This window comes from Crotalus tigris, unplaced genomic scaffold (genome assembly GCF_016545835.1).
Source record: "Crotalus tigris isolate CLP2741 ecotype Arizona unplaced genomic scaffold, ASM1654583v1 scf7180000018975.1359446, whole genome shotgun sequence".
In the NCBI taxonomy this organism is placed as follows: domain Eukaryota; kingdom Metazoa; phylum Chordata; class Lepidosauria; order Squamata; family Viperidae; genus Crotalus; species Crotalus tigris.
In genome coordinates this window covers 958,952-984,545 of record NW_024097306.1, presented here as the reverse complement: position 1 = coordinate 984,545, position 25,594 = coordinate 958,952, and the positions used below count along the sequence as shown (strand labels likewise).

At 41.5% G+C, this 25,594-nt stretch overlaps 1 protein-coding gene and 1 long non-coding RNA gene across 7 annotated transcripts in view; one reads left to right on the top strand and one right to left on the bottom strand.

Moving 5' to 3' along the window:
- NEDD4L (NEDD4 like E3 ubiquitin protein ligase) overlaps positions 1-25,594 on the top strand; it is a 319,995-nt gene that overhangs the window by 112,497 nt on the left and 181,904 nt on the right. Inside the window, exon 1 of one of the 6 annotated variants that reach the window (XM_039358055.1) lies at positions 23,966-24,105. The exons of the other annotated variants lie outside the window; for them this stretch is intronic. The gene's annotated coding sequence lies outside the window, so the exon portion shown is untranslated. Of the gene's footprint in view, positions 1-23,965; positions 24,106-25,594 lie in introns of those variants that run through there. 6 annotated transcript variants of the gene reach the window in all.
- On the bottom strand, positions 18,468-23,909 carry LOC120314697. The gene is made up of 3 exons (XR_005558506.1): positions 23,792-23,909; positions 21,542-21,737; positions 18,468-18,527 (listed from the first exon to the last, which is right to left on the bottom strand). It is a non-coding gene; the product is annotated as an uncharacterized LOC120314697 (long non-coding RNA).

The following is a 25,594-nucleotide window of genomic DNA, read 5'->3' as shown; positions in this document are numbered from 1 at the left end:
TTCTCAGTATTGTCCTTTTCTGGAACACTCCCCCCCCAGCTAGGTTTTTGTAGGATTGTAAAAATACTATTTAATCAATAAAAGTTGGGGAGGGTGTTCGTTTTGGCCTGCCACTTGGAATAACAACAACAACAACAACAACAACAACAATAATGTTGGAAGGGACTTTGGAGGTCATCTAATCCAATCACCTGCTCAGGCAGGAAACCTTATACCATTTCAGACAAATGGTTGTCCAGTCTCTTCTTAAAAACTTCCAGTGTTGGAGCATTTACAGCTTCTGGAGGCAGGTTGTTCCACTGATTGTTCTAACTGTCAGGAAATTAGAATTTGTATTGTTAATACCGTATTATAGAAATCTTACCAAACTGAAAACCCAGAAACCTTTTGATTCGGAGTTCAGTTACTGCACTGGAGCAGCACAGACACCCAACTTGTGGGCATTATTGAGCTCTGCAAGGCAGGCACAAGTGTGATAAAAGGCTCAAATAGCATGATTCATTGATTATGTGCTATTCAATTCATTGTTGATTCTTAGCAGCCACAGAGATAGATATTCCCTGTGATCTGTCCCAAACCTTGTCCTTCAGCTCTTACGCCAGTGCACTCATTGCCACTAAAACTGAATCTCTCCATCTTGCTGCTAGTCGTCCTCTTCTCTTTCCTTCTTCCATCTTCCTTTTTTCCTTCCACCTTTCCCGGCATTAGAGCCTTCTCAAGAAAGCTGGGTCTTTGCATAATGTATCCAAAATAAGATTATTTGTGCCTTCAGTGAGAAAACTAGGTTGATTTGTTCTATGATACATTGGTCTGTTTGTTTGTTTAATTTATGCCACCCACAGTATTCTTAGGAGTCTTTTCCAACATCAATGCTTTTCTTATCCGGTTTCTTTAAAATTCAATTTTTACTTTCATAACAGTGTTACAGGAATTCCATGGTTTACAACACGGGTATCAAACTCGCGACGTCACGTGATGTGTCACGAAGTATCACGACTTTTTTTCCCATTGCCGCCAATGGGGTGGGTGCAGTTTTGGCATGACGCATCCAGCCCATGGGCCAGCAGTTTGACACCCCTGGTTTACATGATTTTGACCTTTGTAGGTCATCACAGCATTTGAGAAATTTTTCAGTGCCTTCATGGCTGGTCTATGAAGTGCTAGCATTTCTTGATTTTCCCCATTCAGTTATGATTCAGTGCTATAAGGGTTTTATTTCATAAACTGTAAAAATAGGAAACATTTACAGTATGTCATAATAAAGGCATTTACTTGATTTGCTCCAGATTAATACCGGTCTCAAGCATTAGATTGGTTATTTTTCAATTATATTAAATGCCTCTGTCACAAGGCATTTTGTAGCAACTTTTAGACTTTTCTGTGGTAAGATAGACAGAAGAAGCTGTTGATTAAGACAGGAAGTTATAGAAACATAAATGTTGGACACTGTGTTATTAGTAACACTTGTAGGATTCCATGCTTGAGGCAGAACAATTACAGTACTCAATAAATACCTTTCTGGAAGCATTTTTATGGTGATCTAGCTTTTGACAAGCTTTTTGCTTTCTTGCTGTGGTTTTTAATGTTCTCCAGAACTTATCATGGCAAGATTGGAATGTGAAAATCTGACATTAGTCTTTATGTTTCCACTTTAGACACATAGAACCTGCAGTGTTCTAGAAAGAACCTACAAAACTCTTTTGGTGAAATATTATGCCTGTTGAAGAATGGTGAAGAATACATAGAAATTCACCACTTGAAATGTAACTCTCAGAATGTAATTGTCTTCTTCTCAGTTTCAAGAGTGTACATTCTTTTTGTTGAAATGGCATTATTTCATTTTATAACAGTGATTCTCAACCTGTGGGTCGGGACCCCATTTGGGGTCGAACGACCATTTCACGGGGGTCGCCAAACAATGGAGTCTGCCATTTTTTCCCCCTTTTCCTTAGCTGTGCTACTCCCTTTTATTCTATTGGCTTTTGAAAGCCAATAGAATAGACTCTCTTGAATAGAGTCTAATTCTATTGGCTTTCCAAAGCCCATAGGAATTGTCCAGGCTGTCTCTGCCCTGCTGAGCCCGCCAAAAGTCCCATTCTGCAAACGGTGCTGCACCAGTTGAATAGTCCTCGACTTACGACCAGTTGAGTAGTCCTCGACTTACGACCGGTTGGGGTTTGCGGCATTAAAAAGGTTGAGAACCACTGTTTTATAAGTTCTTTAAGTTCTTTAAAGGTGGTCTGGAGGCATCTTTGACAAGAAATGGAGCTATAGTTGCAAAACTTATTTCTTTCTTGCTCATTAAATTGGACTCGGATTCTGAGCATGCATTGGTTTGGGATGTTCTATCAAGACAGGCATTTGATGAACCAAATCTTTCAGTTGCTGATTTGGTTATTTTGTGATCCCATTGGTTGTAACAATTAAATTCTAGGCTTGTTCTGCTTAATCAGCTAGTTCAAACAAATTAATCTTTAAAATAAGAAAATAAAAGAAGTTTAATTTTATAATGCAATGGAACACCTTTTTTAAAATTAAAAACATTGTTTTAAATAAAACTATAGAAAGCAAATACGAACTTCACGACAGCATTCACACTGAATGCATTCAGGAATCTTTGTTACTATATACACAAAAATTGAATGAATGAGAATAGTATCTAAAAATAAATGAACATGCTTCTTGCATTGAAAATATTGTATTGACTGCATACAAATGTGTGGTGTTTTAATCCTTTAATTGACTGTATCATATAATTTATGTAATATTCTATTACAGAATATTATATTAATTAGTTTATTATATAATTGATAGGGTAGTAAGCTTGGTGCTGTGATTACGATGGTAGAGCAGAAAATAAATGACTTCTAGTCATTCCTTAGGCGTGAAAGTTGGCTGGGGGACTTTGAGTCAATCACTATCATCCCAACCCACCTCAAAGGGTTGTTGTAAGAATACAGGAGGAGGAAGCATTAGGTACACTGCTTTCAGTTATACACAATGAAGACAGAATTATGCTGAACTTCTTTGAGGATCAAAGACATTTGACACCAAACATCTTTGACTATACAGGAAATCAGTGATTTTTTTTTTTTTTTAGTAGCTGTGACCATTTGTCATTTATATGTTTTTTGAGCAGCAAAACCTTCTTAGATCAACATCCTCCAACCTTCTTCCCTCTTGGATGGTGACCCCTATATTTCTGTAAAAAAATACTTTTTGGTATTAATTCAAGAAAAGAGCCATTGGGTCTACACTTTCAACAGCTTTAAGTTACAAGAAAACAGATTCTGGTTAAATAGGAAAAAAACCTTCTCTGTAGTAAACATTTCTTCAGTAGAACCAGTTACCAAGAGAAATTACAGCTTCCGTTTACTGGAAATACTCAAGCAGAGGCTGGGCAACCATCTGTTGTGCGTACATGGCTTTAAATTCTTATATTGAGCGGGGAATTGGAATTAGTAGACTAATTTGCCTCTTTTAGCTCCGTGATTCTATAATATCCAAACAGCATTTGTTTTGAAACCTATTTATTTCAGTCTAAGGCTTGTTGATGTGAGATGATAATCATTTGAATTATATCAGTAAAAACCAGTGGCTTGTTTAACGAATACAACATTTACTCATCTGTGCACGAATAGCCATTATTTTAAATACAGGTTGCCCTAGGCTAGTGGTTCTCAACCTTTTTAATGCCGCGACCCCCCCCCAACCGGTCGTAAGTTGAGGACTACTCAACCGGTTGTAAGTCGAGGACTACTCAACTGGTGCAGCACCGTTTTCAGAATGGGACTTTTGGCGGGCTCAGCAGGGCAGAGACAGCCTGGACAATTCCTATTGGCTTTTGAAAGCCAATAGAATTAGACTCTATTCAAGAGAGTCTATTCTATTGGCTTTCAAAAGCCAATAGAATAAAAGAGAGTAGCACAGTTAAGGAAAAGGGGAAAAAATGGCGGACTGCATTGTTTGGCGACCCCCGTGAAATGGTCGTTCGACCCCAAATGAGGTCCCGACGCACAGGTTGAGAACCACTGCCCTAGGCTATGACGGAAGATAATTACAGGTAGTCTTTGACTTATGATCATTTGTTTTGCAATCCAAGTTACTCTGTCACCGAAAAAAAGTAACTTACCACCAATTCTTGCATCTACAACTGTCTAGATGTCCCATATGGAAAGTCATAAAGGGCAATTTTGTTACTCCAGGATATTGCAGCCTTCATAAAAGCATAAAAGTTGTGTGGCAGTCACATAATTGTAATTTGGGTACCTTACCACCATTGTGCATTTATGATGGTTGCAGTATTCTGGAGTCACAGAATTGCCAGTTGTGACCCTCCCTACCAGCTTCTGACAAGCAATGTGGGTGAGGAAGCTGACAGAGAAGATCAGATGTTGTGGTCACCTGGTGTCTTCCTTAGCTATCATACCACTTAACAAATGTTCTGGTCCTATTGTGGTCAAGGACAACTTATAACTATATTTCCAGTCATACTTGTTTGCCTTGCAAATGCCAGTTCTTTCATAAGAGAGGCCTTGTTGGAGCAGATAAAGCTCATCAAATCCAACTTCATGTTTTTCCTGTGAGAGCAAGAAGTCCTCTTTTTTGCTGTTGCACACAATTAACAATCATGTGAGAGCCTGCAAAGTCATAAAAAAGGAGCTCTAAATAAACAAGAGATAAAACCGAGTCCTTTGCTGTTTATCTTATAAACAACTCAGTCCAGGAGTCAAGAAATCTGGGGAGAAACATTTCAGATCATTCAAAGGCAGTTCTTCTTAATGAACTCACTATAAATGAAGGTTAGACATTCCTCTTGCAATTTCCAACATTCTCTGTCCACCCTAAGACTAACATTAAGGAGAAGGTCCTTGAAATCTAGGTAGATCTTGCTTTCTTGACCTTGTCTAGTTGTGGAAAGTTTTGAAATGTGGCTGAGTTCCTATGATTGTGAAAGCTCCATATGGAGTAAAGAATATGGCTGAAGCTCATGCTTTGGCCACAGTTCATTTCTAAATATCTACAAGAAACTCCTGTCTTAACGTTGCTAACTAGTGTCAACAAAAGAGGGCTGATTGAGCCAGTAATCTGATTCTAAAATAGGTCTTAAACCTTTTCAAGCAAAGTCTGTAGCTGTTGCCAATTACTGTGGCAGTAAATTCTGAATTCTGTGTATTCTCTAAAATGTACTTTTTCTTTTCCCTCATCCAATTTGCTCACTCAACCATTTGTGTGCTGAATTCATTTTCCTAAGAGTTTGGTCATGGAGCCAAGCGAAATAAGTTAGCAACACCATCCTTTTTGCTCTTCTCTGCAAGTACAGAAGTTTTCCTTTCTCTTGATCCCATGCACAGATAAAAGAAATTAAGTCATATTTCAATTCCATCTTACACTGAATTGCAACCTTATAGTAGTTTCCTTGGAATGTTGTGGGACTCCCATATGAGCCCAAGACATTTCTTATCAAAAAAGATCAAGCATTGTCTCCAGATGGGGGTTGGTTAGATAAAGGGTTTTGAATTTTAGACAAAAATCCAGTAGCTAATTTAAGTTATCATTCTATTCTTATTGGAAGAAATATTGGTTGTTGCCTCCAGAAAACTCACAATGTAAACCAGGAATCCATAATTATTTTCAGTTTGTCTGTGCGCTGGAAAGAAGAACAGCAGACTATGCACAACATAATGTTGAATTTATATTTAATAATGTAATTATTCTTGTATAAGCACTTTATAAATTAGATTTTATTTTTTTTTAGAAAAGAATTTAGTGGAAATAGTTGGAAGGATGGAATGCTTGCACCCAAGGCTTAGGAAGGCCAATAGATCTTCTAATTAAAAAACCTAAATTGGGGATAACAGAATAACAGAGTTGGAAGGGACATTGGGGGTCTTCTAGTCCAATTCTGTGTTGAGGCATGAAACCCTATACAATTTCAGACAAATGGTTGTCCAATCGCTTCTTAAAAACTTCCAGTGTTGGAGTACCCACAACTTCTTGGAGGCAAATTGTTCCACCGATTAATCGTTCTCACTGTCAGGAAGTTTCTCCTTAGTTCTAGGTTGCTTCTCTCCTTGATTAGTTTCCATCCATTGCTTCTTGTCCTGCCTTCAGGCGCTTGGGAGAATGGTTGATCCCCTCTTCTTGTTGGCAGCCCCTCATGTCACCCCTAGTCCTTCATGTCACTAGACTAGACATACCCAATTCCCAATTCATATGTTTCAGCCTCCAGTCCCCTCTCACTTTCTTTTCACTTTCCATAGTTGGGTTGTTTTTTTTGGGGGGGGGGGAAGGCACAGAAGAAGCATTGTGATGAACATACTCTTCTCGGATCCCTTTTAGAAGTTAAGCAAGACCTTTTAACATGGAAATCCAGATTCTCTCTTCCTTGCTCTCCACATGTTGTCCTTGGTGCAGTTTATATTTTATAAACAGTCACTTCAGGGGAGTGAAGTTATGAGCCCAATTTAGTCAGGCTATTGAGAGGGAAAACAAAGTGGTTGTTTACTGTGTTTTACAGGGTTGTTAAAATAATTTGAGTCAGGAGGCATTGTTTTAACAAGGGGGAATGTATCTACAATAGGGGTGTGGATAGTCTATGATGACTGAAGTATGTAAATGGACTTTGGGGACCAGCTTGAATGACTACATCGATATAAGGCTGACACACTGAAAACCAGTCACTTAATTCAATGGTAAGCAACTTGAACTATTTCAAATGTTCTGGAACTTAGTAATTAGTAATAGTAGTAAAGTTGGAAGGGACCTTGGAGGTCATCTAGTCCAACCCCCTGCTCGGGCAGGAAACCCTACACCATTTCGGACAAATGGTCCAGTCTCTTCTTAAAAACTTCCAGTGTTGGAGCATTTACTGCTTCTGGAGGCAAGCTGTTCCACTGATTAATTGTTCTCACTGTCAGGAAGTTTCTCCTTAGTTCTAGGTTGCTTCTCTCCTTGATGAGTTTCCACCCGTTGCTTCTTGTCCTGCCTTCAGGTGCTTTGGAAAATAGCTTAATTCCCTCTTCTTTATGGCAGCCCCTGAGATATTGGAATACTGCTATCATGTCCCCCCTTGTCCTTCTCTTCGTTAAACTAGACATACCCAATTCTCGCAACCGTTCCTTATATGTTTTAGCCTCCAGTCCCCTAATCATCTTTGTTGCTCTTCTCTGTACTCTTTCTAGAGTCTCAACATCTTTTTTACATCGTGGTGACCAAAACTGGATGCAGTATTCCAAGTGTGGCCTTACCAAGGCATTGAAGAGTGGTATTAATACTTCACGTGATCTTGATTCTATCCCTCTGTTAATGCAGCCTAGCACTGTGTTGGCCTTTTTGGCAGCTGCAGCACACTGCTGGCTCATATTTAGGTGATTGTCTACTAGGACTCCGAGGTCCCTCTCACAGTTACTACTATTGAGCATGGTGCCACCTATGCTGTACTTGTGCATTTGGTTTTTCTTGCCTAAATGTAGAACCTTGCTTTTTTCACCATTGAATTTCATTTTGTTAGTTAGTGCCCAGTGTTCAAGTCTGTCCAGATCCTTCTGTATCTGAAGCCTGTCTTCTGGAGTGTTGGCTATTCCTGCCAGCTTGGTGTCGTCTGCAAATTTGATGAGTTCCCCATCTATCCCTTCATCCAAATCGTTGATGAAGATGTTGAAGAGTACTGGGCCCAGAACAGAGCCCTGGGGCACCCCACTACACACTTCCCTCCATATAGATGCAGTTCCATTGAGGACCACTCGCTGAGTACGGCCGGTCAGCCAGCTACGGATCCATCTGGTGGTGGTTCTGTCTACCCCACATTTTTCTATCTTGTCAAGTAGTAGGTTGTGATCTACTTTATCAAATGCCTTACTGAAGTCCAAGTAAATTATGTCCACAGCATTCCTCTGATCCACTAATTTTGTCACTTGGTCAAAGAATGCAATAAGATTTGTCTGGCATGATCTATTTTTGACAAACCCATGTTGGCTTTTAGTAATGACTTTGTTTGCCTCTAGGTGTTCGTTGATTCGTTGTTTGATTATCTTTTCCAGGATCTTCCCAGGTATTGAGGTCAGGCTGATAGGTCTGTAATTTCCTGGATCCATTTTTTTTCCTTTTTTGAGGATGGGAACTACATCAGCTCTTTTCCAGTCCTCTGGTAGTTCCCCTGTGTTCCAGGATCTTTGAAAAATATAGTTCAGTGGCTCCGATATCACATCTGCCAGTTCCTTGAGAACTCTGGGGTGTAATCCGTCTGGTCCTGGCGATTTGAACTCATCTAGGCTGGACAGGTGCTCACTAACGATTTTCTTGCCTATCTTAACTTGTGTTTCTGTTTTGTTTTTTGTGGCACTATTTTTGATAGGTTGGTCTGTTTTTTCCCTTTGTGTAAAGACAGATGCAAAAAATGAGTTAAATAGTTCTGCTTTCTCCCTGTTGCTTGTCACCTTCTTGCCACTTCCACCCACTAATGGACCAATCATTTCCTTCACTTTTTTCTTGTTTTTTACATGTTGAAAGAAGCTTTTTTTGTTATTTTTGACTTTGGTCGCAAGCCTCAGTTCATTTTGAGCCTTGGCTTTCTTCACTTCATCTTTGCAGGCTCGGGCTATTTGCTGATATTCTGACTTAGTTATGTTCCCCTCTTTCCACTTTCTATACTTGTCCTTTTTATCTTTCAATTTGTCAGAGAGTTCTTTATGCAGCCATGCTGGTTTCTTTTGAGAGCTGTTATTTTTCCTCTTTGTTGGTATTGTGCTAGACTGTGCTTTTATTATCTCATTTTTCAAAATTTCCCAAGCTTCTTGAGTTGTTTTCCCCTTGAGGATTCTCATCCATGGAATCCTTCCCAAGCCCTCTCTAAGTTTATTGAAATTAGCTCTCTTGAAGTCCAAGACTCTAGTTTGACTGTGTTCTATTGGTTGTGCTTCTATAATGTTGAATTCTAATATTGCATGATCACTTCCTCCCAGGGTTCCTATGGCTCCAACACCGTCTATCATTTCATCTCTGTTAGTGAGAATTAGATCCAAAATGGCTAATCCCCTAGTTCCATTCTCTACTTTTTGGGAGACAAAGTTGTCTGCTAGGTTTGCCAGGAACCTGTTTGATCTTCCACTTGGTGCGGAGTTTGTCTCCCAGTTGATGTCAGGGTAGTTAAAGTCCCCCATTACTATTGTGATGTGCTTCCTACATACCTTAGTTAGCTGACTAGCAAAAAGTTCATCTATTTCCTCTGTTTGGTTGGGTGGTCTGTAGTATACACCTATGGCAATGTCATTCCCCCCCCCTTTTATATTGACCCAAATGCATTCAAGACAGTTTTTATCATTGTTGTACTCTATTTCTGTGAAGATGTAGTTATTTCTTATATAGAGAGCAACTCCACCTCCTCTTTTATTTGGTCTGTTTCTTTTAAATAATTTAAATCCCTCTAGCTGTGTGTTCCATGTGTGAGTTTCATCCCACCATGTTTCCGTAATGGCAACAATATCGTATCTGCCCTCATTAACCTGAATTTCTAGTTCACCCTGTTTGCTGTTCATACTTTGTGCATTGGTGTATAAACATTTGAGTCCTTTGTGGGTGGCCCTGTGTTTCCTTTCTACATAACCTGTGTGGTGCCTGAGTTCCCCTATTGTCTTACCACCTATTTGGTTAGTGCACTTTATATGGCACTCGCTATTAGAGGCTTCATTTTGATTGGTAGCAAGGTTGGTATTCTTGCCTAAATCTGATCTATCATGCCAGTGGCAAAGGATTGTGAGAGTTGTAAACCAAAACAGCTGAAATGCGCTATTTTGCCTCTTGGTTAATGTATAACATTATATCTCTGTTTCCAAGTTGGATTTTCAGTTAAGCCCTCCGCAATGTAAATATTTTTATCTAATACAGAAATATTTATTGGATGCTTTGATTATGGATTTAAACGTTAAATTTATTTCCCTGTAATTCATGTTAGCTCAGAATTAGGTCTCGTATGGCCCCAAAAGTTAGTTTTAGCACATGATTGTTGTCATTTGGCATTGGACTGAGTAGCATTCATTGGATATATGAAATACATCCCCATTGCAGACTCTGAAATAGTCTCTTTTGGTTACCTTGATCATCTTAGGATTTCTGGGTACAAATTGCTTTGATTAGGCTTTCATTTCAGGGGCTCTTTGGTTGAAAAAAGTGGGGGAATGACCATTAGAAATTTAAGGCAACTTTATATGCTAGCTTTGTCTTAAAGAAAATATTTTGCTCACATGGTATGAGCAAATGACAGGTACAGTTAGATAGAAATAGGGGAATCACTTTTGATAGAAGAAGATTTGCTTTGGACTTGGTTCAGCCATAGATATTACAAGTGCAGATGTCAACATCTGAAAGATTAAAGGAAATATAGTTGCCATACTTTATATATTATCAAAAAGTGTGTTATGCTGTGTAATTTTCCTCGTTGGTCTTCAGCACATTATTATTAGGACTGAGCTGTTTGATTGGATAGTGATGATGTGTGTACCTTTTCCAGTTCCAAACCCAGATTAACCATGTTAATAACATGGTTAACATATCCCCTCTGTTTATGCATCCCGATCTAGGGCTAGTTTCCTGATAACCAGGAGGGAAGTTACTTTCTTCCTTATCATGGATTCAGTTTTTAACGTTTTAAAAATTGTTTTAACATTGCCCAGGTCGCTAACTGACTCAGTGTGATTTGAAAACAGATCATGTTGTATCCTTCTTTGTTTGCTGGTGATTCAGGGCACACCTCTGAAAGAGTGCAAGCAGTGCACTGAGGGTGGAACATAGTTACATTAGGTAGTATTTAGATTTCCTAAAGCAAAACCATAAAGTCAAACAGTTTATTGTCTTAAAGGCATATCTGTTCCTGCCACCAACACACCTCTTCCCTGTGTTCCCATGCAACATTGAAGACATCTGATGTGACGTGGTGCATAGTATAATCTCCTCCAGGCAATAGCCCCTATACATCTACGTTAATTAAGTCTATTGGAGTAACCTTGTATGCATGGAAGTTCAACCTCCAGGGTTTTTCAGCCAGAATGCTGTATGAGGGATTTAGGTTAAAAGCTTCCGTTTGGGAAGACTGCATTAAAATTAACTCTTGGTTAATTGTATCATCTTTCCGTACAGTGAAACTTTTTTTATATAGACAATTTTGTGGGAAGGGGTATCTATGAAAGATATATATAAACTATTTGATATAATTTGCATAAGTGTGCAATGATGTAAATTTATGCAAATAGCTAAATGTAGACTTACATGAATTGTCTAGACTAGAGCTTTGGAAACAACCCAGTCTATCTGTTGTTAGTTGACTACAGTCTGAAAAATGTTGTGCATTGCATTCAAAGCCTCCTAATCAGGCATTTGTAAAATCAAAAGTTTTATCGTACAGATACTTCTTGACTTACAACTGGCCACTTATTGAACAAAATACTTAACCCAAATGTACTTAACATCAAGATTTGAAGTTCGGACGTCCACACACACACACCACAGTCACATACTATCATTTGCAGCACTCTGTAGTCACTTGACCGTGATTTATTATGTCTTGGTTCAAAATAGGCATTTACTTCCATTTTTTGAAAAAAAATGTCCTATAGTGAACAGTAGGTTCCCTTCCTATGATGTTCACTTTATGACTGTTGCATTCACTTAAGGACCACAGCAAAACAGGTCCTAAAATGTAGTGCGGTCACAGGGTGACCGCTTTGTGACATCATGACTTATGACTGAAATTGAGTTTGTTCTATAGTTATTGGTTATGGTTATGGAAACTTTTTGTTGGAACACAATGCTACATTAAGAAGAAGCCCTCCCTGCAACCCCAGAATTCCTAGCGACCTGAGTAATAGGGAAACACCATCTGGGGAAGACTACTTTATGCCACAGCTATGATGTTAAAATCCTCTGTTCTCCAGTACAGGAGATGGAGAATCCACCAATGGGTTTTCTCTGTCTGCCTGCTCTTGAGACCAAGTAACCAAACTTGACACACCCCCTCTTGCTAGGAGACCCAGTCTTGACTTGGTCTCAAGCATCAGGGTTGGCTCTCTCAGCAGTTTAGTAGGTAGTGACCCATTTGTGAATTCTCCCTTTAATAATACTATCCCTTAATACAGTGGTTCTCAACCTTTTTATACGGTGACCCCCGGTCACACAGACGCGCCGTGCATGCGCGGCGCCGCCCCTGAGGGGGAAAAATGGTGGATCGCATTGTTTGGCGACCCCCGTAAAATGGTCATTCGACCCCAAATGGGGTCGCGACCCATAGGTTGAGAACCGCTGCCTTAATATAATTTAATAATCCCCACAGCCTGGGAATCCTTTCCTACTGTTCCTCTGCAGCGCTAGGCTCAGCGCTGCCTCAAATCAGAGAATTTGAATAGCAGGGGGGGGGGAAGGAAACTGCGTTTTATTCCTTCCGTTTTTCCCCAGGGCTCAGGGGAAAGGAATTCTTTTGTTGTCTGGAGTAGCTCACAGAGCTACTTTAGGAAAGATTATCACCTCTCCTCTTAGGATCTAGGGAACAGCGTCCAGCGTTCCCACGTTGAATCGGTTCTGTTTCACTTCCCAGGCCTCCGAAGCCATTTGGGATGCCGCGGGTGCCATTTTGGCTGCCGTTTGAGGCAGCAAAGTTTAAAACTATTCCCAAGGCTTCGTTTTCTTTCTCCAACGATCGGAGACAAAATTTCGGCCCAAAAATTTCCGACACAGTGCACAAGCTACTTCCAGGACTATTCCAACATTGGGGAACCTTCCCCTGTGTGTCGCAGCCGTTTTTTTGATGGCAGAGCGAGTGGTGGCCGCCATTTTGTTGCCACTAAGGCAATGAAGAGTAAAATGTTTTCCTGGCATGCCCTAGGCTGTTTAGAAATCCTCCTGTGGTTTAATTTCTGGCAACCAATCGCATTTATGATTCCACATGGAAAATTTTTTGCCATTGGTGCAAAAGGCGACAACTGGATATCTACAATTTAACTATTCCCCAGATCGTAGACTACCTTCTTGACGGTCTGGACAGAGGCCTGGCCCCTGCGACCCTTCGTAGGCAGGTGGCGGCCCTATCGACATTGCTCACTTGTGCAGACTCAGTTTCTCTAACTCAGTGGTTCTTAACCTGTGGGTCGGGACCCCATTTGGGGTCGAACGACCATTTCATGGGGGTCATCAAACAACGCAGTCTGCCATTTCCCCCCCCCCTTTTCCTTAGCTGTGCTACTCCCTTTTATTCTATTGGCTTTTGAAAGCCAATAGAATAGACTCTCTTGAATAGAGTCTAATTCTATTGGCTTTCAAAAGCCAATAGGAATTGTCCAGGCTGTCTCTGCCCTGCTGAGCCCGCCAAAAGTCCCATTCTGCAAACGGTGCTGCAAGTTGTCTGCAGCGAAGGCGAGCTGTCTGGAAGTTTCCACCCCTCTCTGCTGAGCAACTACTAAAAATGTAAGTAAAAGAGGGCCAGGGGTGGGAGGTGGGAGGCCGGCGGGCGCAGGGAGGGCTGCTGGCACGTAAGGGAGGGAGGCCTTACCTCCCTTGGGCTGGGCCAGCTGGTGGCCCAGCCGGTGGTCGGCCTGCTCCGTCTCTGCCGCTTGCCAGCTATGCCTCAGCCGGCGCAAGGGGCGGCACCACGCATGCGCAGCGCTCCCGGGCAGGGAAAGTCCTCAACCCATGACTGGTTGGGTAGTCCTCAACTTACGACCGGTTGGGTAGTCCTCGATTTACGACCGGTTGGGGTTGCGGCATTAAAAAGGTTGAGAAACACTGCTCTAACTCATCCCAGGATACGCGCTTTCATCAAGGGGGCTTGCAACACTAGACCTCCTGTGGTACACAAGTACCCTTCTTGGGAGCTGCCTCATGTTCTTCGCGCACTAACAAAACCGCCCTTTGACCCATAGCTACTATACCATCATGGGCCTTATCTCTTAAAGTTGCATTCTTGATCTCCATCATGTCAGCCAGGCGTATCTCAGAACCGGCTGCTCTCTCGGTCAGGAATGATCTTTGCATCTTCCACCGAGACCGGGTGGTCCTTCGGTTGGATCCCGCCTTCGTGCCCAAGGTCAACTCACTCTTCCATAGGATACAGGAAGTCATCTTGCCTAACTTTTGTCCTGATCCTTCCCATGACTTGGAGCGGCAGTAGCACACGTTGGACATCCACAGGGCCCTGCGGCGTTACATTAAACGCACAGAACCCTTTCGCAGATCTGAGGCCCTCTTTGTTTCCTTCCGTCTGGTTCCCTGGGACAGAAGGTATCTGCTGGCACTATCGGCAGGTGGATCAGGTCCTGTATCGCAGAGGCATACCAATCTTCCTCCCTACCGACTCCAAGTCATATCACGGCCCATTCCACTTGCAGCGCTGCGACATCTGCGGCATGGGCCACTCAGGCATCCATTGAAGAGATTTGCAGGGCTGCGACATAGTCGTCGCCCTCCCCTTTTATACGTCATTATAGGCTTGACCGCTTTGCTTCAACGGACGCCTCCTTTGGTCGGAGGGTCCTCCAGCAAGTGGTTTCTGGGGATGTAAATTCGGCCTTATCTGTTTCCCACCCATCGGGACAATGAGGCTTTGGTATGTCCCATTGGTGGATTCTCCATCTCCTGTACTGGAGAAGGGGCGTTGTCTTACCTGAACGCTTTTTCTCAGTATGGAGATGGAGAATCCACACCCACCCTAAGGTCAGTTAGGCCGTTATTAGAGAATTGAGAGCCAACACCTTGTCCTTGCATCAGCCACTTTTGCCCTCGTCAAGACTGGATCTCCTAGCAAGAGGGGGCGTGTCAAGTTTGGCTACTTGGTCTCAAGAGCAGGCAGACAGAGAAGACCCATTGGTGGATTCTCCTTCTCCGTACTGAGAAAAGGCGTCCAGGTAAGACAATGCCCCATTTCTTTAGATGCACACTGTATCTCCAGCATTTAATTTTTTTCATTCTCCAAATATTGTGCATTCTGGGTGGTCTGTTAGTCAATTTTTCTTTGCCCGAATTGCTCAGTGTCCTGTATGTATTCATAAAACCATTCAAGGCAACAGTGATTGACATATCCCCTGGAGGAAATATGTTGCTTTGAGATTTCTTTGTTTTCCTCTTTTTATGTAGTATTTGGACATTCTGTAAACGTATTTGGATGTTTGACCTGTCAAGGCAGAGGGTGAATTTATAACTTTCTAAATTTATAACTCAGATGTGACTTTTCTTCATTTTCTTTTATCGTTACTGAAGAAAAGAACAGAAACATCCAATCCACTTTGCTGAAAAATCTAAAACAAGCATTTAATAAATGACTGGTCTCAAATTCTGATAGTGGATCAATTGTGTCTGTGAGAGTAATTCTTGCTGGATTATTTGTAGCACATTCAAATTGATTTTGAATGTGACTAAATAGGCCTAAAGTCAGTATAATTCATGTGGGGCTTGGTTTGTTCAAATCAATTATATGTGCTAGAAACTGCAGTGACACACATTTAGATTCCTAGTTGTAAGAGCAATGCTGAAAGCCAAACTAGGATTATCTGACAAATTGCTTTGTGCAACACGGTTTTAAAAACTGAAAATTGATGTAGGTGGCTACAAGTTTATTTGGGAAAATCTCTGTTCCTCCTTATGACACTGAAAATCAATCTTAGAAAATAAAAAAAATGGAAACAAAAAAAGTTTCTTTGATAAATGATAAAAACTAGTGCATATTTTTGTGTGAATTATTATTAAAAAAGGAGTTTTTAAGGTGAGTAAATATTAAAATAATATCTCCTCTGTGCAGCTTGAAGGGATGACATCTCTTTTGTCATTTCATTCTTCTCGTTGTCTGGGCAAACCTTGTCATATTATACAAAAGGCCCATGAGAGTCAACCTACCCGTTATACTTCCTGCATAGCAGAATCTTAAGGATCTGTTGAATTGCAATTCCCATTGGTCTCAACCACCATGACCACCAATGTGCATTCTAGTTATAATCTTCTGCCTCAAAGCACAACTACCAACTTTAGGAAAAATATTTACCTCAGTGGGACTATTTTCCTATAAATCCACATGAGTTTATTGACTTGAGCCAAAATGCAAATGGCAAGTGAGCCTGTCCCTTGTTATGTTAAAAAATCTGCTTTCTAACTCTGTAAATTCTCAGAATGTGATTTCACATTCTGTAGTAAGTATAACATGTAGTTTGGTCCAGTAACCTGGAATTAAAAAGAAAAATGGCAAACGTTTCATATTGGCAAAGAACTATAATTAAATTTCTGTCTCTGTGTTTCAATTTCATTTACTGAAGTACTTGATAGCAGACACTGTCATAGATATAAAAAAAATGTAGAGTATACTTTTATTGGCATCTGAGAAATAGACAATAACCCAATGAAGTGAACTCAACTTTACTTTGGGTCAATTGTGGAATCAACACAGAAATTTAGAAGCCATCTTCTTTTGATACTTGCCTGGAAAAGCTCTTGGAGATTTCAGGATCTATTCTTATTTGATGTGGCTTCTGAGTTGACTGATTCTCATGTTCCTTCTGCTTTGTTGAATTTCCTTGACTTTTTTCCACTCTTTTTCCTGTGATATCAGTTGATTTCTTGTTAGCTAGCTTCTTTTTCTCCACAGAGTCTAAGACTACCTGCCCTTCAGGTATGAGGAAGCTCTACTATTGCCTCTATTCTTCTTCCAAAAGATGTTCTCTTTTTTGGTCAGAAGCTCTGAATAACTAATCTTCAGAAAGAATCCTCAAAATTATTTGTATGAAGTGATAACTCTTTAATCCAGTGACACACTGAATAGCTTACAAATTGTCACCATTTGTGGCCCATGCTCTGAAATCTCCATTTATTTATGGTAGATATCTGACTTTGTCGTGCACGTAGGTATGTCTGTGTCTGAATGTCTGTGTGTAAGAGAGAGGAATTTTGGAAGTTGTCATGAAAAATTCTGGAATAGAAAAAAGATTTACTGTATTTAACTGGTAAATGTAGATAAGACATGCTGCAAGGAATACATTTTCTACTTTTGAAAAATTCATCTCACTTTCTCAGTGGAAAAAAAAAATGCTTGCCAGTTAACCACTGGATTTTTTGTTCTCATTTGCAAGTAATAGCTGATCTTTCTACCAATTAGAAGAATAAATCATGAACTGTAGGGATTTTTTAAATTAGGTTTATATGCTTTTGGTATCTTTTGAGATTTGCTCCTTTTGTAGTTTTTAAATTGTAAGCCGCTCAAAGCCACACTTTTGAGATGGGTAGCTATATAAATCTCAATTAGCAAGGCAGGCCCAGTTCACAACCAATCAGGAAGGGGGAAAAGGAGAAAATTCTTAGTGCTTTGAGAAGCAGATTGTTCTGTGTCAGAAAGAGGCAGGTTTTGGTGTCAGTGAATGTCAGGCCCATTTCTAGAACTTCAGATTCCATGACTAAAAGGTTCTTCGGCACAGGCGGATAGTACATGTTTGCAACTCCTTACAGGAATTGTGATTTTTCCTGGGATGACACAGCCTCCTCCTACAGCTGCATTGCAATCCTGGGAAAACAAAGTTTCAAACAGCTGCTACTTGGACTGTCTCATGCTCCAAAGCACCTTAGTATCAAAGTGTTCAGTAAACAGTTTTAGTTGTTTTTCCAAGTGGGTGTTACTTCTGCTACTAAATTTCTCCTCTATACCCGTTCTGATGCTATGAGCCCTACTTATTTGATCTTTTCCTCCTTAGAGGGAACCGTGCTTTTACTTTCTTAGCTTAGTTATTGCACTTGTTTTGTACAAGAGCCAATGTGATATAGTGCGGTTCAGTTGGCAGCCTATGACCAGAGAGACACAGGAAGCTCATAGATAAACTTGTTCTAGCTCAGCCTATAGCCGTCCTTGTTAAAGGCACAAGGACCAAACCCCTGTTGATAAAATAGGCTGGAGACTTAAAACAAAACAAACCCCTTTTAATATGGGTGACAAACCTGCCAAATAGTCCAGAAACAAAAGCAGCAAAACTCAATCCAAATGAAGGAAATAGTCCACATGAAACACGATGCAAACAGAAGAGTAGTCACAGGCAAGACGAACAGAACAGGATCCCAAGAAGTACTTTGCAAACGGTTGCCTTCAGCAACCAGCACCGCCCACACCTCCTCTTTTTATACAGCAGTCCCAAGGCATTGCCTCTCATTGCCATCTCCTTTTTTCCTGGAGTTGTCGTATTGACTGCTGCTGATTTACTCTCGCTAATTGCCAGCGTGTATGAGCATCAATTATCATGTCCATCAGGTTTGAGTCCTCCGAGTCTGACTCATTCTCCACACAGCTGAGCTTCATCAGGAACACGACTGGAGGGCCCAGGCTCTGCTTCAAACCGTGAGTCTTGTAATTCATCAAAGCCTCCCTCTGACCCTGATGGCCCTTCAAATGCCTCCTCCACCTCCTCCTCAGATTCCTCAGACTCAGCTGTTGGGAACACAGGCTGGCACGGAATCACGACACTACCTTCCTCACAGGGTTCTTGTGAAGATAAAATAAATAGATTCCCCCAGTTGAGTTCCTGTAAAAAAAACAGAAGCTGTTTGGTATGGTGATTAAGGCATCAGGATAGAAACTGGGAGACTGTGAGTTCTAGTCTCCCTTGAGCATGAAGTCAGCTGGATACTTTGGGCCAATCACTCTTTCTCAGCCCTGGGAATGAAACAATGGCATACCACTTCCAAGAAACCTTGCTAAGAAAACTTCAGGGACCGCCCTAACTCGTCCATGAAGTCACCAGGAGTCAAAAACTGACTCAAAGATACCAAAAAAGAGAGAGAGAAAAGAATACATACTTACATCTCATACAGTTTATCTTTCTTCTATGATGGCATACTCTTCTATAATGGACACCCTTAGAGTAGGATCTGATTTCTAAAATTTAAGCCCTTGGAAACGGTGAGTATCTTGGGCATCTGTCTGTCAGCGGATCAATAGGCTGTATCTCCGTCTTTCCACAGACAGGCTGCACGTTACTATGCTTCCAGATCCATTCATTAGGAATGGGGTGTGTGTGTGAAATTCATTTTATTCATTAGGGTTGCATTCAGATGCAAATGAAAGGCATTTTGTCCCCTTATTCCTAACGGTTTCGCATTTTTTGTGAAATTTGCTTACCATTTGAAATTCATGGTTCTCTGAATTTTCAGAATGCAGTTCAGTAATAATGATTAGTGACTGTCTAAGGTGGTGATGGAGTTGGAGGAAGGGAGAAATTAACAAAATGCATGGCTTCATGAGAATAACCATAAAAATGCATGGCAAAAATAGGTTTGTGTGCTGAGGCAAAACTGGAAACAAATCTGTCCATATTTGGAAACATTTGCATCCAATTTGCATGCAGACATGCAAATGAGCACTTGAACTTTGTGAGGGAAAAATGCTGCAGTTCAGCCCAGTCAAACTGATGTCTTTGGAAGAATGTGAAAGTCAGAAAACCTGAAATTGTCCCACACGTTTATTGCTTCCATTCACAGGAATTGGATTTTATTCTCTTTCCTGGACAGAACAAGGAAATGCTTTTTGCTTCCTCCGGATTTATGTTGTGTATCTAGTTGTGTGTCTAGAACTGTGCAGAGATATGCATGGATGTACCTGTGCTTCTCAATGCTGCTCATTCTCATGTGTGCACCAGCAGATGTGGCCCTTCAGGTCTCATTTGGCACCTGTAGCAGCCCAAGTCCTTGACTTATGACCATTCGTTAAACAACCATTCAGAGTTAGCATTGAAGAAAATGACTTCTTGCACTTACAGCTGTTTCAGCCTCCCCACAGTCATGTGATCAACCTTAGGGTGCTTGGCAACCTTTGTGTATCTATGACTGTTGCAGCATCCTGGATTATCATGATCACCATTTATGATCTTCCCAGAAGGCTTCCAACAAACAAAAACAATCAGGAAAGCCAGACTAACTTAATAATCTTAATTCACTTCATGGCCATGGTGATTTGCTTAACCACCATGGCAAAAAGGTAGTAAAATAGGGCACAGCTCACATAACGACTGCTCTGCTTAGCAACGAACGTTCTGGTCCCAGTTGTGATCATAAGTGGAGGATTACCAGTATCTCCCCAGTGTTGGATTTAAATTTGGCTTGTTCTTTGGGATGAGCAGGCTCGTGATCAAAACATTTTTAAGGAATACCTAGAGCTAAACACGATGTGTGGCATCTCCTTGGGATATGAAGGTGTGCCCTTTATTTATATCATCGTAGAGTGGAGGCGCACCATCTGTTATTTCCATGCAGCAGGGGAGCTTGGAGTTTGCCACAGCCTATTTTGTCTCGTTATGATGTATGCTCATGCCAGAGTTACCATGGGAGCAAGGTGGTGGGGGGGAGGAAAGCTCTGCTCTTAATTGTTAAACATCGCTGCCTCTTTCTGCGCACACTTGCTGACATCTGTGAATTGGATTTCACAGATTTTATGTCGCCCCTCCCCTCCCTTTCCCTCCTCTGTTTATAATTCAAGTGTTCTGCAGTCGTTTTCTGTGCTTTGGTGAGCAGAGGAGGCCATGCTCTGTTCTTAAGGACAAAATTCTGTGAGTTTTATTTTTATTTTATTTATTTTATTTTATTATTTTATTTTATTTTATTTTATTAATGTATATAAGTGCCCAATTCACCCACAGTGACTCCGGGTGGCATATAACATTAAACAACATTGGGTTTCATGACTTAAGAATCTCTTAAGCTTTTTTCTTTCTTTCTCTTCTCCTGGGAATCCTGGCTTAATCATATGTAAGTTGAAGGTGAAAACGGTGAGTCCAATAAAATGGGTTATTTTGCACTCAGCTTCGTTCTAGATAGAGAGATTCAAATGCCAAGTTACTAGCTCTCGGTGAGCAAGGGGTTCGTTCATCTTCTTTTTTCCTCTCCTCTTTTAGAAATGTCTGGAGCATTTTGTTTTCTTTCTCCCATAAGAAAAAATGAGGGACAATTAAATTGTGAGATTAAAAATGCTGGAGATGAATTTGGATTCTACCCAATTTTTTTTTTTTGAATTTTAAAAACATGCTGTGAAACTCAACAGGCAGGTTAATTTATCACAAAATAGTTTTCACTTGAGATATGAAACACCCATTTTGTTCCCTGCCACCCTGTCTACCCATCGCTCTGTTTCTCTTTGTCTGGGGGAGGGGGGCAGATAGCTTGAAATTATGCACTGAATTGCAGCTGTCCATCATTGTTCCAAGAAAGATTGGGAACCTCTCTGAGCTTAGAGCCATTACTTTTCAACTTCAGAGAATCATTTCCTTTTTTCCCCCAAATTAAAAGGATCCAAAAATCAAATGGGGCAGGAAACCTCACAGATTAGTCTAGAAAGCAGGAGGCTGTGAGTTCTAATTCCTCCTTAGGCCTGAAAGCCAGCTGGGTGACTTTGGACTGTCACTCTCCCTCAGCCCAACTCATCTCACACGACACGACAGGAGGAGGAAAGTATGCTGGATACGTTCGCCTCTTTGAGTTATTTGTAAACATAATTAAGATGGGATGCAAATAAATAAATAAATAAAATCAGCGATGCCCTACTTACCACTCCAGGACCAGTTGTAGGGTAATGGCAACACAGTTGACTAGAAGTGGGAGGCAGGGTATTCTAGTTTATCCTCAAGATGGGTGTTCTTTGGGGAATGATTCTGGGACAGCCATTCTCTCTTAGATCAACTTCCCAAAATGGATGTGATGGGTATTATAATAGGAGGATCGTGGTGAATCACCTTCTTTTGCTTCTAAATGAAAGGTGAGACAGGAAGGCAATAAGTAGACAAGACAATGAGCCCGTTTGCGGAAGCTCTCTGATCCCCACAGTATTTTCTCTTACGTGTGAATCTGTGTGAACATAGGTTACGGTAAGTTCACAGTAACTTTGCAATAAGCCCAGAATCTAGGCATGTTAAAATCACATTGTGAATGAGCATATTCTTGTGCTGTTCCCTCTTGCTCTGCTTTCCCTTGTGAGGCAAAGGTTTGCATTATGACCAACCACGGTTATGATTCATGGTGCTCCAATAAGCAAAGAACAAACTTTTGTTTCAGTATTGCTTAAGTCCATGGGTTATTAAAGATCAGTCCTTGGTTTGAACATAATGCCAGAAGCCTATTGAATTGATCCTTGTGCAAACAACAAGGCTGCACGTAGATTCCCATTCTCTCTTCACCAGTATGTTTGTCTTAAGTAACACACAGATGCCACGTCATTCTCTATCTTCTCTACCTTCATAAATCATCTCTGCCTTACTGGGAAGGTTTTGTAGGGAATCCCTTTTAATCATGACTCAGTTCTGAGGACAATTGTCACCCACTTCTCTGCAGGAGCATTGGTTATCTGTTACCATGTTATAACCTCTAAGTCACAACCACCTTGCAGTGTAGATTTGTCATAGAGTGTGAGGTTCCCCACCTTCATACTCTAACCTAGAGGTCCCCAACCTATGGGCCGCGGCCCACTACCGGGCCGTGGCCTCTTGGCCAACAGGCCGCGTGAGTGGCTGGCCAGTGCATGCACGCATATGTGTGCAGTCACCCCTTGCACCGGCGCTAGCCGAACTGGGAATCTTGTGCCGGTGCTAGCTGAGCTGCAAGCCTTACGCTGGTGCTAGGAGAGCCACGAGCTGCGAGCTTCTCGCCAGTGCTAGGAGAGCTGCGAGCCTCTCACCAGTGCTAGGCGAGCTGCGTGCCAGCACTAGCAGCCCCATTTGCGGAGCACGCGTGCTCTTGGCCCTGTTTGTGCGCACATACATGCACCCATATTTGCATGTGTACGCATGCACACACAAGGTGCCTGTCCCTCCCTTTCCCATCGGGCCTCCAACCCAGAAAGGTTGGCAACCCCTGCTCTAACCCAGGGTTTCTCAACCTTGGCAACTTCGTAAGATATGAGGACTTCAGCTACCAGAGTTCTCCAGCCAGCATACTGGAATTGAAAGGTAGTTCAAAATCATAATGGTCGTAAGTCATGGTGGTTGTTAAATGAGGCTCTCTTGTTATTGCCTCACTTAGTGACCATAATCTGTTCTACCGCCTTTATGTCTCGGGGTGGAGGAGGATACTCTGGGAGGCCTAGTGAAGGCCCAGACCTACACAGCAGCGCCTCTCCAGTTTATATGTGGCTTGTCCTGGGCCTCCCCATGCCCTGAGCCTTCAGGAAGGAGAATTGGGCAATTTGCCCCAAACCCTTCCTCTACCTTATGGATTCTGCATGGTGCCATGCTGAAAACAGGCACCATTCTTTTTGCAGCCTGCAGTTCTCAGATTGCAGGAAAACCACATGGCAGCTCTATAGAAAAGGGATGTGGACTGAGCTACGATGGGGATAGGAGGATATCGGACCCAGTGGGGTGAGAAGCAGAACCAAGGCCTTCCACAACCCAACAGGGTGGGAATAGGGGCGGAAGATAAGGCCAAGCAGATTGCCGAGTGCCTAAATTACATTCATGTGACCATGGGGTTGCTGCAGCGGCCATAACTTTGGGTACAGGCAGGTCTTAAGTCCCTTCGTTCAGCGCTGGTGTAATTTCAAACAGTTACTGAACGAACAGTCATAAGTCGAGGACCACCTATATCTGAAAGCCGCCGTGGTTGGAAAATCACTGCTCTAACCATTAGCTCTAGGTAACGCTGGAAACCCTTTCAACCCTGGAAACCTTTCCTCCTGCCTCCTGTCCCTTCTCGTGTTTCCTGTCTGATGGGGAAGGCCCATTTGTTCCAGCCCTGTGGCCGGAGGGTTTTAAGAAGCGCTCGCGGAGGGCGTCCAGTTGGGGAAGTCTGGCTGTAAAATTACTACCTTGTCTGGTGGAGGCAGCAAAAGGTGGGGCCTGGTAGGTGCTTGGTTAAAGCTTCCTTCACGCAGACAGGCATTGCTGTCTTCCCTCTGAGTCATCCTCATTATAGCTTGCAGCTCCTTGAATTCCAGCTCGGCAGCGCGAGGGAGTCTTGGATGATTTCTAAGAGAGTGGTGGAGGTGTGCCTTCTGTCCTTTTAGTGTCTAAAAAAGAACATACATAAGGAAGTTGTTTGGAAGGATCTCCTTCCCAGCTGGAAGAGGAAGGCGGCTGCATGGCTCCTGGATCCAGGGTAGCTCTGGGTGGAAGGAGGAAGGTAAGCAGAAAAGAAACCTTTGCGATTCCTTCTCTCCACAGGGAGAATTTGCACTGTATTAATTGACTGCTTCCACCTTGTGCTGCAGGCCTGCTGCTGAAGCTCCTCCACAGAAGCAAATGTGTTGTTGTTTACTCCCTCATCAGCACTGTGGTATTTGTCTTTTTAGGAGTGTACTCAAAGCAGAGAATATCTAATTAACGTAGGCCACAAGAGAGGTTTAGAGAGCAGAAAATGGACATGTGGAACTAACTGCTGGGGATTGAAGGTGTTGCAAAGGTTTAAAGAGAGAAGTTAAAGGGGTTCCTCTAACAGATCAGTCTGTCTGTTCTTCCCTTTCTGATTCCTGTATTATTTATTATTCGTTCTTCCTGTTAAGAATCTCCAAAGAATTGGTTGCACAGTTCTAGGAAGCCCTGGCAATACTGCACACACCGCTTGTGGTTTTCAACATCTGTCCATTCTGGTAGGGTTGCCCTAATTTTATCTTTGAATATGTTTAGAAAGCAGCCAGTTTTGCTATCTGTAGGCTTCATCTTCCTTTAACATCATCTGGTGATCTGTCTAAATTATCAATCCGATGTGCATATTGTACAAGTAAAATAAGTGAGTCAGTTTAAAAGTTATATAATGAAAAACTTGTTTCTTTGCTTGGCACTTCCTGCTAGACAAAATGTTACAGGAAGGCAACGCCAGTTGGTCTTCTGAAAAGAATAATGATAATTCTCTCTGCTTTTGTTTGTATGCCTCTTCATTCCTTATAGCTAGTTCATTCTGTGTTGCTCTCTCCCATTATAAACAGTAAAATACATTTTTCAAAGCTTTTTTTTTAAACAAAAAAACAAAAGCAAAACTCATTTAAAAATAACTTTGTGTTCCCTTGTGGCCCTGTAATCTCTTGCAGAAATGCTATGCAAAATGAGATTCCAAAGAGAGCGACCCCTTTATATTGGTTACAGGATTTGGAAAATACTTCATTCTTTGCCCTTTTTAATTGATAATCTTGGATTTACCTTTCCTCTTTGTCTATGTTCTGCTTCAACTCGCCAGGCATTATGGTCAAGCTTCTGGCTGCTGGTTTTTGGCCAAATATTATATGTAGGTTAGATTTGATCCTTGAGTTCAGCCAGTCTTTTTGCTTACGCTATGAGTTCAGGAAATTGTAATCTGCAGGTCAAAGTGAATGCTTAAAGGGAACAAGTTTCTGCACAAGGTACTTGGATAAACAACTGGCACTATTTTTATGCTGATAGATATCTGCACTCTTGAACATTTCAACACCCATGTTTCTATTCTGGGAGAAACCACACCCAGGAAGAAAAAAAAGACCAAATGTTTTAGTTCTTTCTATTCAAAATGCTGATTGGCCAGCACCTCTGTTAAGAAGACCATGCAGATTTATTGAAAGACAAAATGTGAATTCAGCATCACTCAAGTTATATTTCTAAAAACTAGTAAGCAGAATGTCCAATATGAATGAGGGATCGAA